The sequence below is a fragment of the Micromys minutus genome, assembly GCF_963924665.1.
Source record: "Micromys minutus genome assembly, chromosome: 11".
Lineage (NCBI taxonomy): Eukaryota > Metazoa > Chordata > Mammalia > Rodentia > Muridae > Micromys > Micromys minutus.
The window spans coordinates 12,524,073-12,537,320 of NC_137980.1; positions in this window are offsets into that span (position 1 = coordinate 12,524,073).

Below are 13,248 nucleotides of genomic sequence, written 5' to 3' on the forward strand. Positions count from 1 at the left end.
CAAATGAACTAGAGCATAACAATATAGAAGCAAAAGAACACCTCTAAAATGTATTATGAGAGATTTTGTTTTTTTAAAAAAAAACTTATTTAGAAGTGATTTCAAATTCATGGGAAAGATGCATGTGAAAAGTCCCATGTTCTTAGTCTCTGGTTATTTGCTTCTGGCCTTCATTTATTGTTGAATAATAAAAATGACTTTATCTCAATAAATGCAAATGGTATGTGTTCAAAATATTTGAGAGTATGTTGTCACAGGCTATATCTTTGACTTCCTCACATCTAAATAGTTTGGTGTGTGCCTATAAGAATTGAGACTGTATTTTAAATAATCACAGTCACTGTCAACATTAGGAAAAGTAACAGTAACTACTCATCTATTCTATAATTGGCATTTCATTTTTCCTATGATTCACTAATGTTCTTTCTAACACTACCTCATTAAAGCATCCATCTGGACATAGCATGTTTTATTTGGTTTCTATGACCCTTTTATTCATTTTCTAATCTAGAGATGATCCTCAACAATTCACTGCTTTTTATCTCATCATTACCTTTGAAATGCTCCTACTTCTAAAAAAGAAGTATTTGTAACTCTTCCTTTATGCTTTTCTTTGATTATATTCAGTTTGCATATGCACTGTTAAGAGACTACTACCTCAGTGACTTTGTGCCCCGTTCCCTTATTGAACGAAGAGATAATTAGTGTCCATCTATCCTTCTGGTATGATTAATTTTTATAGTCATACTTAATTCAATCTAGACTCCACAAAGACGCATGCTTCTGATATCAGTGAAGACATTCTAGGAATGATTAGCTGAGAAGTCCCTTCATGAGCAGTGAGTCTGCTGGACATAAAAAGGCTCTAGGAAAAACCATGTCCTTGTCGTTGTCCTACAACGCTCTCTGCTGCTGCTGACATTATTCATTAACATGATACTCAAAGCTCTTGAGTTTCAACAGAGCCTGCAGACTAGTGGCTCTTGAAGAATTTTTGGACTGTTGGAATCAGATTGAAGCTGCTGAGGTATCCAGCTCTGTGGACAGAATAGCTACCAGTTTCTGAGCATCTTAGATAGGCAGATGTTGCATAATAAAAGTGCAACCAGTTTTGGACTAGAAAGACTCTTCCAGCATAAGAACTTTTAATAAATTCTCTTACACACACACACACACACAGAGAGAGAGAGAGAGATAGAGAGAGAGAGAGAGAGAGAGAGAGAGAGAGAGAGAGAGAGAGAGAGAGAGAGAGAGAGAGAGATATCTTTTCTTGTAAGGACCCTACCTAATACAGATTGTATACTAAAAGTTGACACAGATTTGTACAAGTTTATGGGGTCATATTCAAAAATGATTGACTGAGAGGAGAAACTCTCCCTCCTGAAGTATTGCCCAGAAGCTGAAGCCCATATATCAAGGGGTCAGACGAATAATCCATGCTGTTCTCTTTTATTCGCTTCGTGCTGATGAGCACGTCTGTCTCGGTTGCTGCTATGATGCTCTAGATTCTTGGGTACCAATCTGAGCTGAAGATAAGAATCTAAAGGAATCTTTTGGGCTGTTAACACCAGATTGAAACTGCAGAAGCATCTAGCTTCAGGGACTTAGCAGCTACTGGGGCCTTGGTCTCTGTAATAGGGTGGGGCTACCCATGATACAATATCTATAAGCCATTCACATGTATATGCATCTGCTTGCCTATCTGCTTGCCTGTCTGTCTGTTTCAGTCTCTCACTGTACACATTTTATCAGTTCTATTGCTCTAGAAAACCATGTATACTGTCTATGATCATGTTAATTGCAATCATGTGGCCAATAAGTTTTCTCCAATATGTTCAAAGAAGTCTGCCTTTTTGAGAGCAGGATTTGTCAGATTGCAACGCTCTGCTACCTACAATAACCAATCAACTCACCAATCCTTACTGAGATCTTTAGATCTTTAGCAGGGCAGTTGGCCCTGACATCAGTTGAAGAGACTTTTCTTTCTTATGAGAACAAGCTCAGGGGCAGAGAAGACATTTTCAGCTGGAGGATTTCTATGTCTTCTGAATTGTTTTCAGATAGTGAAACTTGGCATCTCTTAGTCAACTACATGACACTTAAGGGAGAAAGGTCTAACTAACTTGTTCAAACTCTTCATGCTTAGTCACATTTCTCTTTCTTCTGGAAAGGAAGTGCCTGCTCATATCTGAGGCAGCTTCTTTTCTTCCCTCCCTGAAGTAGCAGGCAATTGGTTTTGCTCTCAGTACAGCTTTGGATATAGGAAGGCCAAAGTGGACAATAACCATAAGGTGTAGTTAAACAATGTTTGTTTCCACTGTGGGGAGGTTTGGGGTGGATCTCACAGGTTAAAGTACATGACAGAGTCAGTCATTATATTTCCAAAATAGTTTGCTTCATATTTCTCTGTTTGATTTCTCCATGCTGCAAGTAGTTAGAAAGGCAGGGAACATTGGTCAAGATTTTGCAGGGCTGTTTCTTGGCTCTTGAGAATTTTGTGTGTAGTAGATGAAAGGGAAAGGAAACAACTAATTCCACGGGACAGTTTATCCTGTGGTGTCAAAAGGCTCCTTCCACAAAGGCATGCAGCGGGAGTAAAGCCAACTCTGCACCTGTAATCACAAAGTGTTTATTAGTCTGAAGTAACCCACTGTTGTCTTTTCAGTCTACAAAAAGGTCCCTGGACACAAGAGTGGGCATTGCTGATGTGCTTAGCACCAGTGAAACATTTATGGGGGTTAAGATATTTGTAGTCTGTGCATTTCATTCCAAGATATACATCCTGCAGATTTATCTGGAAATGAATCTGGCTGAAATAAGATCAGATAGTCATAGAAGAAAGTTATCAAATTATTTGCTTAAGCTAATAATAATCATGACTGATATATAGGCATCCTTGAGGCCATCTGCTGTCATGAGTAGCTAATGCTCCTTTCAATTAGAGAAAACAGAAAAAGGAAAGGGGTAGGAAGGTAGGACAGAGCATTTCTGCAGCTCTTGTGTGTGTGTGTGCATGCAATTATTTAACATCTAAATGCAACATTCAACAGATCATTTGTCACCACAAATTACCCCTTAGATAGTTTGCTTCAAGTGCCAACTTTCCTGGGTACCTCTAGGATTTTACAAACAATAATTATTATTCTTTGAGAGACTGTCCAGAGTAGCTTGTTACATGACAGACATGTGGTTTGAGTTTTGTTGTAAATGTAGAACAAAGGATCCAATCGTGTTCATTTTCATTATCCAAGCCATGCAACTTTGAGGAGACATCAGATAGCTCATTATTCAAATGAGAATGTTTTCTTGCCTTTCATTTTCTGTTTTATTTCTGTATATCCATGACATTTCAGCAAGCAAGCTGCCTCCTCTAGAAGCACCAGATGCTTTTCTTTGCAACTGTGAGACATATGAGAAAACGAGTCCCTTCCCTCTCACAGAAATATGTATGGGGTGAGGGGAATGGTGCTGTCAATCACACATATTTGCATGAGAACATATACATATACTAGTACATATTTATGTGTGTATTAGAATGTGTGCTTTTTATTACTTTTAAAAAATACTCCAACAGAAGCATACAATCAAGGAATATGCTCTCAACAGAACAACTAAGCGAAACTCTCCAACTAAGCATACTTTATCTATTAAAATCATTCCCAGTGCAACATTGCTTGAACATGGGGATCTGAGTTAGTTTGTCCACTGGTATATTCCCAGCATCTATAATAGTAGCGGATGCCGAGTTTAATGGTTATTGAAGGGAATGGTAAGACTATCAGAGCTCCTCCTGAGTAAACTTTGTGTAGTGAGTGTGTAGCAGTCATAAATTACTCTTATTTCTGTACATCCCACATACTACCTCTACCCACAAAGAGTGACTCTTCTTGCCCTGTATTCTACGAAAGGATACTGCTCACTCAGTGACTGCAAAGATTATTGATACTGTCTCCTGTGAGTTGTCTGTCAGTGAGCAACTCTCAAGGACTCCCTACTTATAGGATCACCACAGGGTGGACAGTAAGAATGATATCACTAGGCTAGTAGCTAGCGCAAAAGCTAGTCCCCATTTACTAGAGAATGTAATCTAGGATTATAAGCACATCTTGAAACTATATGAACTAAATGGAACTTCTAAAATTGCAGATACTTACCTAAGGGCACCAACTTTTGAGAACAGTCATCCTTTACCCAACACTCACTGCTTGTAATAGTTCTCTCTTCATAGTTCTCACTATGAACTACGAGTGAAATGACTTTTTTTTTTTAAAATCTCTGATAACCAAGGTTTTCGTAATGGTTATATGTGTAGTTATATGTATGTAATACATTTGAGATACTAATACTACAACTGAGTGAAATTTTGTAGTAAAGAGATGGAAAGAAGCTTGACTCTCAAACCCTCAGGGAGATACCTACATGGAAACTGAGAATTCTGAGTGAATGATAAAGTAACCTGAGTGTCTAGAGCAACAAAGGTGATGGTATAGGGTAGGCAGAGGAATTAGTATTGGTGAAGACATTATTGAGACCATGAGACAATAAACAAAATAGGAAAAAAACAGAAACCTGTGCTGTGGTAAATAAGCTAATATTCGATAGATGTTGTCTAGTAGGAAAGGTTCATTTGAGCCTCACGTATCATCTGTTTTTAAGAAGAGGACCACAGACAAAGAGAGGACAAGTAGCTTGTAAACTAGGAGATGGAGGGCTTGGGATTAATCTGCCATGATTTGAGAGTCTGTGCCCTTGTTTCATCTTCATGTTTCATTGAAGTAAAAGGTAGAAATGTTTTTAATGTGGAGACAGTGCACACTTGGACAAGGCTGTGTGGCCCGGCAGCCCATTTAGATATGAATGTGAAGTATTCCTGAGGTATTAAACATAGCCAGGATATTTGTAGCAAAGGGCATTTCAGTATGAACTAGAAGTTTGAAATAAAGTAACTTGTAAGTGTGAAAGCATGGATTATATCCAATTTATTTTTTTATTTACCACAGAGTCTGGATGCAGGAAACTTAAGTAGATTTTCAAAGGAAAATTATGCAGCAAATGTTGCAGAAGAAAATTAACCCAATTTTCTATTTTACCTTATTTGTATAGAAATTACTATGAGAAAAATTCAAAGCTCCATAATTAGAGTTAAAAAAAATGCAATGTGTCAAGCATTTTTCTTAATGGGAGGTATGAGGAGAAAAGATATTAAGCCCTTATAGAAGAAGAAATTGAAATGCAAAGAAGTTAAAGTTTGTTGTTAGCAGGATGACGGCCTCAAGATCTGAAAGGCCTTTTACTACTTCTGAATCCACAAACCACAAACACAATTCCACTTTTAATCCTGACTGCTACTCCTTTTATAATTTATGCTAGGAAAGAGATGACATCACAAGGAGACATAACTCTGCTTCCACATTAGGATGCCTCCTTCCTCTCATTGGGATATAAAAATTAAATTTTACTTTTTTAAAAGAAGTGTAACTGTTTATGTCAACCAGCAGTCAATAACCAACACAAAAATGAACTTGATACTTTTATGAGCTTTTGGCATTATTTCATTGTTTTATATTTTTATTACTATTATTAATTTTTATTTAGATTTTTTTTGAGAGATAGACAATGTGAATTTTGGTAGGTAGAAAGGTGTAGAGCAGCATATGAGGAGAATTGGAAGAAGGGAGATAATTTGATCAAAATATATGACGGTAATATGAATAAAAATGAATTAATTGCAAAATTAAAATATTTGTTTCTTTTTCTCTCAAAATAAAACACTCAGACATAGGTCACCAATCAACCCAAAACCATATGTCAAGAACAACTTCTAACTAAAGGAAAGGAGCCACCGAGGGACTTTTAGTGCAAGGGGATGAAATAAAAAGGATACATTTTATACCTAAAGATGCAAGCCCGTGCTGTCTGAAATAGCAGGCTAATAATATGCACAGTAACTACAATATGATTCTGAAAATTAAAACTGGTAAATTAAGCCATATGGGAAGGCAAAGACTAAACAAGAGAAGAGACTTCTTATTGTTAATTTCTTCTAGTCAAATAAATACTTTTTAAATTTTTCTGTTACTATATTTTTTAGTATTGATGGTAGTCTTTTTTGGAGAGAGTAATATCCCTTCAAATATGCAACAAATTAGTGAAAATTGACACTTTTATACTTGACCACAGGAGAAGTCATGGAATAATCAAATTCAATAGGGGCTACATTTTCAACAGTTTTCTTCATTTATCCAGTAGGTCCTTTTCCACTAAACAACCTATATGGAATGGCATCTTTCTTCACCTATTCTATGGGTCACGACAGACATAACTATAGCAAAACTCAGATTGAAAGGAAGAAAAAAGAAAAGAAGTCAAATCATGAGGTCAAATCACATGACTGGTAAACTGGAGAACTGAGATCATTCTCCAGGATGTCTGAGTGCATCTAGACCACAAATGGTTCCCAATTATTTGGCTAGTAAGAAGAAACTAAAACTTCACAGTAGAATTCATTTAGACCTTCCAATTTTATCAGGATGAACTAACAATATTCAGTGATATTCAATATATGTTACCGGACAATATAGAACCTAGATTTTTGGCATGAAGAGCCCTGTATTGATGAATAGCCTGAATTCCACGAGATCATTTTCCTGTTACTCTTGTGTGCAAAGCTCCATTATTTAAATGAATATTTTCTTTCTTGGGTATGTAATTATTAAATATCTATCTGGAAAGGAAACTGACATATATTTTTCTCCAGATGGTACAGTTTATTAGTAGAAAGTGACTTGAAGTTGTGAGAGGCCTCAAGGTGGGAAGAAGAGCATTAGAAAGACACAGTGCAATATATTGAGGTCTAAGTACGATAGGGGTTTAGTGGAGGGAAGAGATCTCCCTTTAGTGCCTGGAGAGGAGCTAGACTCGGAGTAAGAATAGGAGGCAAGGAAACAGAGAGCTAGCCACCATGAGGATGTCATGGTGATGAGCCTCTTCAGATATCAGCCTTCAGAGAAATCCCTAAGAAAATTCTCTAACAAGTCTTCTGGCTACATCCCAGAACACAGAAAAAAAAAAAAAATCGTACATTTCTTAACGATGTAACGGTAGCAGGAAATTCCATGTTACATTATTGGATTCGGCATGGCTTTCATGACAAAGAGCATAGAAAAGTCGACTATCAAATATTGCAAGCTGTTAAGATATGACATACACTTTACTTAAAAATGTAGATAGCCATCTTATTTTCTTTTTCATACGATAGATTATGACCATACTCGTTTCCACAAGATTCCCTCTTAAATTCGACATCCTCTCCTTCTCTTAAAGAAAAGGAAACAAAACAAATCTCAGACCGAACCAGAACAAACAGAAAGCACTAACAGAAGGGTAACAGAACATGGAGTGCTTTTTGTGTCGGCCAACTCCTCCTGAGCACGGCGTCTGTTCTAGTGTACCTTTGGGTAACAATGGCGTGGTTGCAGATTAAGGTGGTGTAGGGTTCCCGCATCTCCTCTGCCACAGGGCTCTCTCGGGCTGCTTGTGGAGGCAGGATGCAGGAAGTTGGACTGTGCTTACCTCACCCCACCGCCAAGGGGATGTTGGGTGTAGGACAGCCACAGGATACGGCTCCAGGGATGGGGATGGCTGTCTGAGGCACAGGGTGGATGGCCAGAGCTGACTAAGGGGTACCTGGGCCTGCAACGCGGCCTGGGGTCATCTGGTTCCAAGGCTCTTGGATACCCAGGTACCACTGAGAATGGAGTGGGTGCCTGTGGGCAGGATCTAGCCCAGGGCCCAGGGGGAAGAGGAGGGCTCCGGCTAGTCCTGTATGAGTCCTGGTCTTGTCAGCGGTGATGGCTGCAGGCTTGGGCTTAAGGAGAGCTGTGGCTTGGACTGCAGAGAGGCTTTCTACAGGAGACTAGGAGGGTGGCTCTGGCTTTCTGTACAGCTCCGGAGGAAAGGAGACAGTCCATGGTGTTAAGATGTTTATTGCCATGACAGAAAGTGGATAAGTAAAACCATACCTTGGTTTCTCTGGGCGGGCCTTAGATTAAATACCTTTCTCAAGGAGGAGTGTCTGGGAAGAAAGGCTAATTGGCTAAGCCTCTAGGCCTTTAGGTTCCTCATTATAATGAAGATCGGCCCTGAGCCTATGTGACCCCTGGCCATGTCCTCACCTGTGGAGGAGGGGCTTGGGGCGTTGTCCCACATGACGGATGACCATGAATTTATGGAAGGCTGTGGCTAGTGACAGCAGCCTGGTTACCTGGGAACATTTAGGGAAGAGCACCTGCAGTTCCTTAGGGTCTCCAGAGCTTTGACCTCTCTCGACTAGGAACCAGGGTGCTAGTCGTGGTCCTACAACTCCCCGTTTTACTTTCAGGACCCTCTTACATAGCCTCCCATAGCTCCCTGTAGAGCCGTTGAAGACAGATCGGTGCTGTAGAAGCAGGACCATGCCCCCAAATATGTAGATGAGGTATTCCCAAGTTCTCAGGCCAAGCCAATAGAAAGTACCTGCCGTCAGACCCTGATCCATCCCAGAACTGTATATAAGAATTCTATCCAGAAGGATTAAAAGTGTTCAGGAATTACTCCATCACCTGAGCTTCTGTCACAAGAGCTTTAACACTGCTGCATGGGGAAGAGATCTGCTCTCCCGATATCACCTCCAGTAGCTCCCCTGAACCCCTCACCTGAACTTGCACACCTAGCCGGACCAGAGATCTCTGTGAGAATCCTCTGGTACGCAGGCCCACAGTATAGGGTTGATATATCCCCTGTGGTCCCAATGAAGAAAACTGTTTTTCCATTTCCCAGTAGCTAGCAGTTGCAAATAGTTTCTTGGTGTCTACATCTTCTTCTCTTTGCTTGATTTCGTCCAGCTAGAACCTGTGCGTGTCTTGTGTATGTTATTAGGCCGCTTCTAACCTTTACTGCTGAGAAAGCTATGGGAGATATAGCTCAAATCAGGCTGTAGGACTTGGCAAGAAGGTATAGGACATTGTTCTGACATAAAGAATATGGGTTGCAGGAAGGACCTTTATTCAAAGAACCAAAGGAGGGAATCAAATTAAGAGGAATAGTCCTCATCCTCAATGGAAATCCTGTTTAGACAGGAGCTACACCTTGACCAATTAGAAGATGCTTTTCAAGAACCAGTTATCCATCAAGCACTGCCTGTTAAAGGTACATCACACGAACCCCCACCATTCTGTTCTCATGCAATCTAATTTGTTATTCAGGAAGGAATAGTAAAGCACTCAAAGTGAGGTACATGATGCTGACCACTATTCTGAGAGCTTGAGAGTATGCCCACAACATCCTCACACTTCCATTTTTAATCAGTATTCTGTTAGAGGGAGGAGGAAGAGCAGGAGGAGGAGGAGGAGGGGAGAAGAAGAAGAAGAAGAAGAAGAAGAAGAAGAAGAAGAAGAAGAAGAAGAAGAAGAAGAAGAAGAAGAAGAAGAAGAAGAAGAAGAAGAAGAACTGTAATGACAAGTCCTAGTTTGAATAGACTTCTTTAAGCACTGTTTTGCTTAGCTGTTTCAGTCACTATCTCCTGTGCCTGTACAGATTCACCGGATGCAAATGACTCTAAGGAGTGCTTGATTAAATGCTCAGACAAGCAGAGATGCCCCTGGGAACAGTACACACCATTTTAATGCCTTTCAAGGCAGTTGTTTTTCATTGTATAGATGTTTCTGAGTGGATAAATAATCTAGGGTCCCAATGCCAAAGGCTAATTGCCCCGGCCTGGGAAATGCCCGTATTCCCCCCACTTTTAGTACATGAATTATACTGATCGGCTTGCACGTTTTTCTGGCTGACAACCAAGAGCCCTCATTCCAGGAGGATGGGAAAGTTGCAGGAGGAAGTTTTCTCACAGAACTTACCGCTGACTAAAAAGTGAAATTGCTACAATGAATAATCATCTTTCCTTCTGAAATCTTAATTGGATTGGCAACATGTGTAATTACCAGAATGGCAAAGGAACCCAAGATGCTGAATGAAGGACAAATTCCTTTGGCTATTTGTAGACAACCTCAAAAAAAAAAAAAAAAAAAAAAAAAAAAAAGTCGTTTTCTAAAAGCCTCACCCACCTTTGGACTCATTTGAGAGAGGTACTGTTTGCTTTGCTTGGGCTTACACAGCTTTCAAAACTCAGGTCTTTCATGCTTCACAAATAGGAACTTTTAGAAAGTGAATGCTTGCTGGCTAAGGCGATTTTAATCTCTCAAATGCTGTTACTGAAGTTCAAAGCATAAAGGTCTATCAGTGGGTTGCAAGCTACTGTAATACAACACTTATCCAATTTGCAAGCATGTTAGTTTTTTTTCTTCTAAACTCTCTCAATGGGAAAAGGAGCTTCCCAGAGAGAGTGTATGAAAGGGTAAATTACAAAGGTCTCCCACGAACATCAGAATTACATCAACTTAAGTGTAATTACCACCTTAGTAGGGAAATAAGAGTCTTTATTTTGTACCTTTCCACCAGAAGACTACACATGGCTAGAAGTTCATGAAGGGTCACTGGCAGAATCAAATGTCTACTTTATGGAAACTCCTAATCTAAATTATACATATTCTTAAAAGGCTGTTGGATTCTGCTCAAAGGTTCATTATAGATGCCAGTGTCCAGCCCAGTTATCAGTGATGGGCAAGTCAGTATGCAGCCTTTGTTAATGGTGATGGGTTCCTCTGATTTCTGGTACCAGAGGCAGCCTCATCATTTTTCTCCCCGATTCTCATAATGGAAGAAAGTTGAGACTCCTGATACTACAAAAGTAAGTCTTGATATGGACTTTGGCTCCTTCAAAATTTGATGAGTTGCTTATTTTTCATTTCTCATAATAGTAAACTATGCAGTTAAGAAATAGTACCTTACTCGAGTGGTTCTATCATTTAATAAGTCATAACGATCAGTGACATATATCAGCATACATTCTTAAAAATATATGAACAGAAAATACTAATGAGAGGGCTGAATGTTCTTGAAGAGCAGAGGTCAAAATTAGGAAGCAGAAATTTACTTACAAGGTCTTTTCTGTGGCATTTGGACTACATGCTTTTAACAGCATTTATTTTAATAGATATATACATGTATATGTGTGTTTATATATGTATGTATATATGTATGCACCTGTACACACACACACACACACACACACACACACACACACACATTTCTGTATGGCCATTTACTTAGATGAGCTTTGCATGATAATTGATAGAATTCAGTTCAAGGGTCCTGAGTTATTACTCAGTTTATCCAGTGCCCAGACTTCCTTACACCCTTAGGCAGACTCCGGTGGGAAGAAGGCCTTTCTGCTGTGCTTCACATTCTAGTGTTTAATTTGTAGTTGTCTCCTAATGAGTCCAGTGTGAATTGAGGTGTTGCTGTGTTCGCCGACACAATACAGAGATAGAGAAAATAGTTTTTGTCAAGGGGAAATCAGGGTTTTCATTCACATTCGGAAACACATTCTTGAAAATGAAAACTACTGAGAAACGTCCATCTGTCACACTGAGGAGCAAAGGTAGATTTGGGGTGGGAAGTAGAGAACATGAGCTGCAGAAATTTTCTATTTTAATGTCAGGACATAATTTCTTACCTGAAAATATGTTGCTCAGTGCTTCATATGGGCCGAAATGAGAAGGTAGTGAGATTGGATGAGTATTAGAAGAGGAAGAATGAATAAACACATAGTATAATGACATTCATGCATCCAAGACCTCTTTCTTTGTAGGATGGCATGAAGTTATTGTTTTAATGCTTAAAGAACAGAGTATAAGAAACATAGTAAGTCTCTGTCTTTGCTAAGACAATGATGATAATGCCAACAATCACAAGTGTTGCATATCTCATCTGTATGAGATTTTAGACTACACTAAACACTTGCATACATCCAACCCGTCATAACATAACTCAAATGTTGCATAACACAACATTGACTGTGGCTGATTTCAAGGCAGCCTATGGGTCTAGAAGCTGTGGACCAGATGTCATAAATGTTACAGAATGTGTTTGTTGGCAAAATATAGATCCAAACTTGTGTAGACTAAATTGGTAAAGCATTGAGAAGAAATTGTAGTTATGGGCAATAGAAGCACTAATCTGTATTAACTCCACAGTGGCTGTGGCCAGGGAAGCAGGAATTTACTTGAGGCATCTGTCTTGGATGGATCTGTACTAAACTAGTATTAATAGTTTGTACAAGACAAACAAGGAGAGAAGCTTTTCTACTTATAAGCTCTTGCCTCTCATGGACTGCCATGAATTTATGAAGAGCACGTCCTACAAATAATACGTCTGCTTTGTTTCATCACTAGATTTCATTTACTAGTTTTCTGATGATTGGTTGGTTGGTTGATTGATTCACCATCTTTCTCACATGTAACTGATACTTCATATACTGCTTAGTGTTACAGATTCACAGAAACCATGCAGAAAAAAGTCCTTGACTTGAGGCATGAACAAAAACATAGAAAGGGTTAAAAATAATTATAGATAGTATAAGTCCTACAATGGGGAACTAGGACTATAAGACATAGAATTTGAACTTATGTTTTTAAAGTATTAATCCCAAGATCAGTCTTGAGATTAGATCTTAAAGACTGTGCTACAGAAAATTCATCCTTTGACTATTTCTTTGATAAACCCTGGGTACCCTTCCTCAGCAGTGTCTTAGACATCAAGATTAAGAGGTCATGAGAAAGAAATAATTATGAAATAACAAGAAACATGAAAGCAAAGGAAAATTTAGAAGTGTGAATAAAAACATATGCTTCAAAGCAACTAGACGTGATAGTGTTAGAAACCTGTCCCAGCATCCAGGATTTTGGTAGAAATTATCATCTGAGGTTTTGTTATATAATTCTCTTCTACTTCTAAAATATTATGTATAGAATAGATTTGTGTTAGGTAAAAATGGAATACATTTGAAATTTCTTAATTTTTTAAAAAGTCTTAGTAAAATGCTTGGTAAACATTCTCACAAATCATGTGGTGACTTTCTGAACAGTTGTTTAGTCTTTAGTTGTTACATTTATTGTAACACTGAAGCTAGGGCCAATGTTCCTTCTTCCTGCCAATCAATCAAGCTGCCTACATAGTTCCCTAGCCGGGATAGCCAAGATGGTTGACCCCTGTCTTTTACAATCACACTGACTTTCATGTTGGGTGTGTAAAGAAAACCACAGCTTGTGTGAAAACAGATATCGACAGAAGAATAGACACTATGTAAGTAAA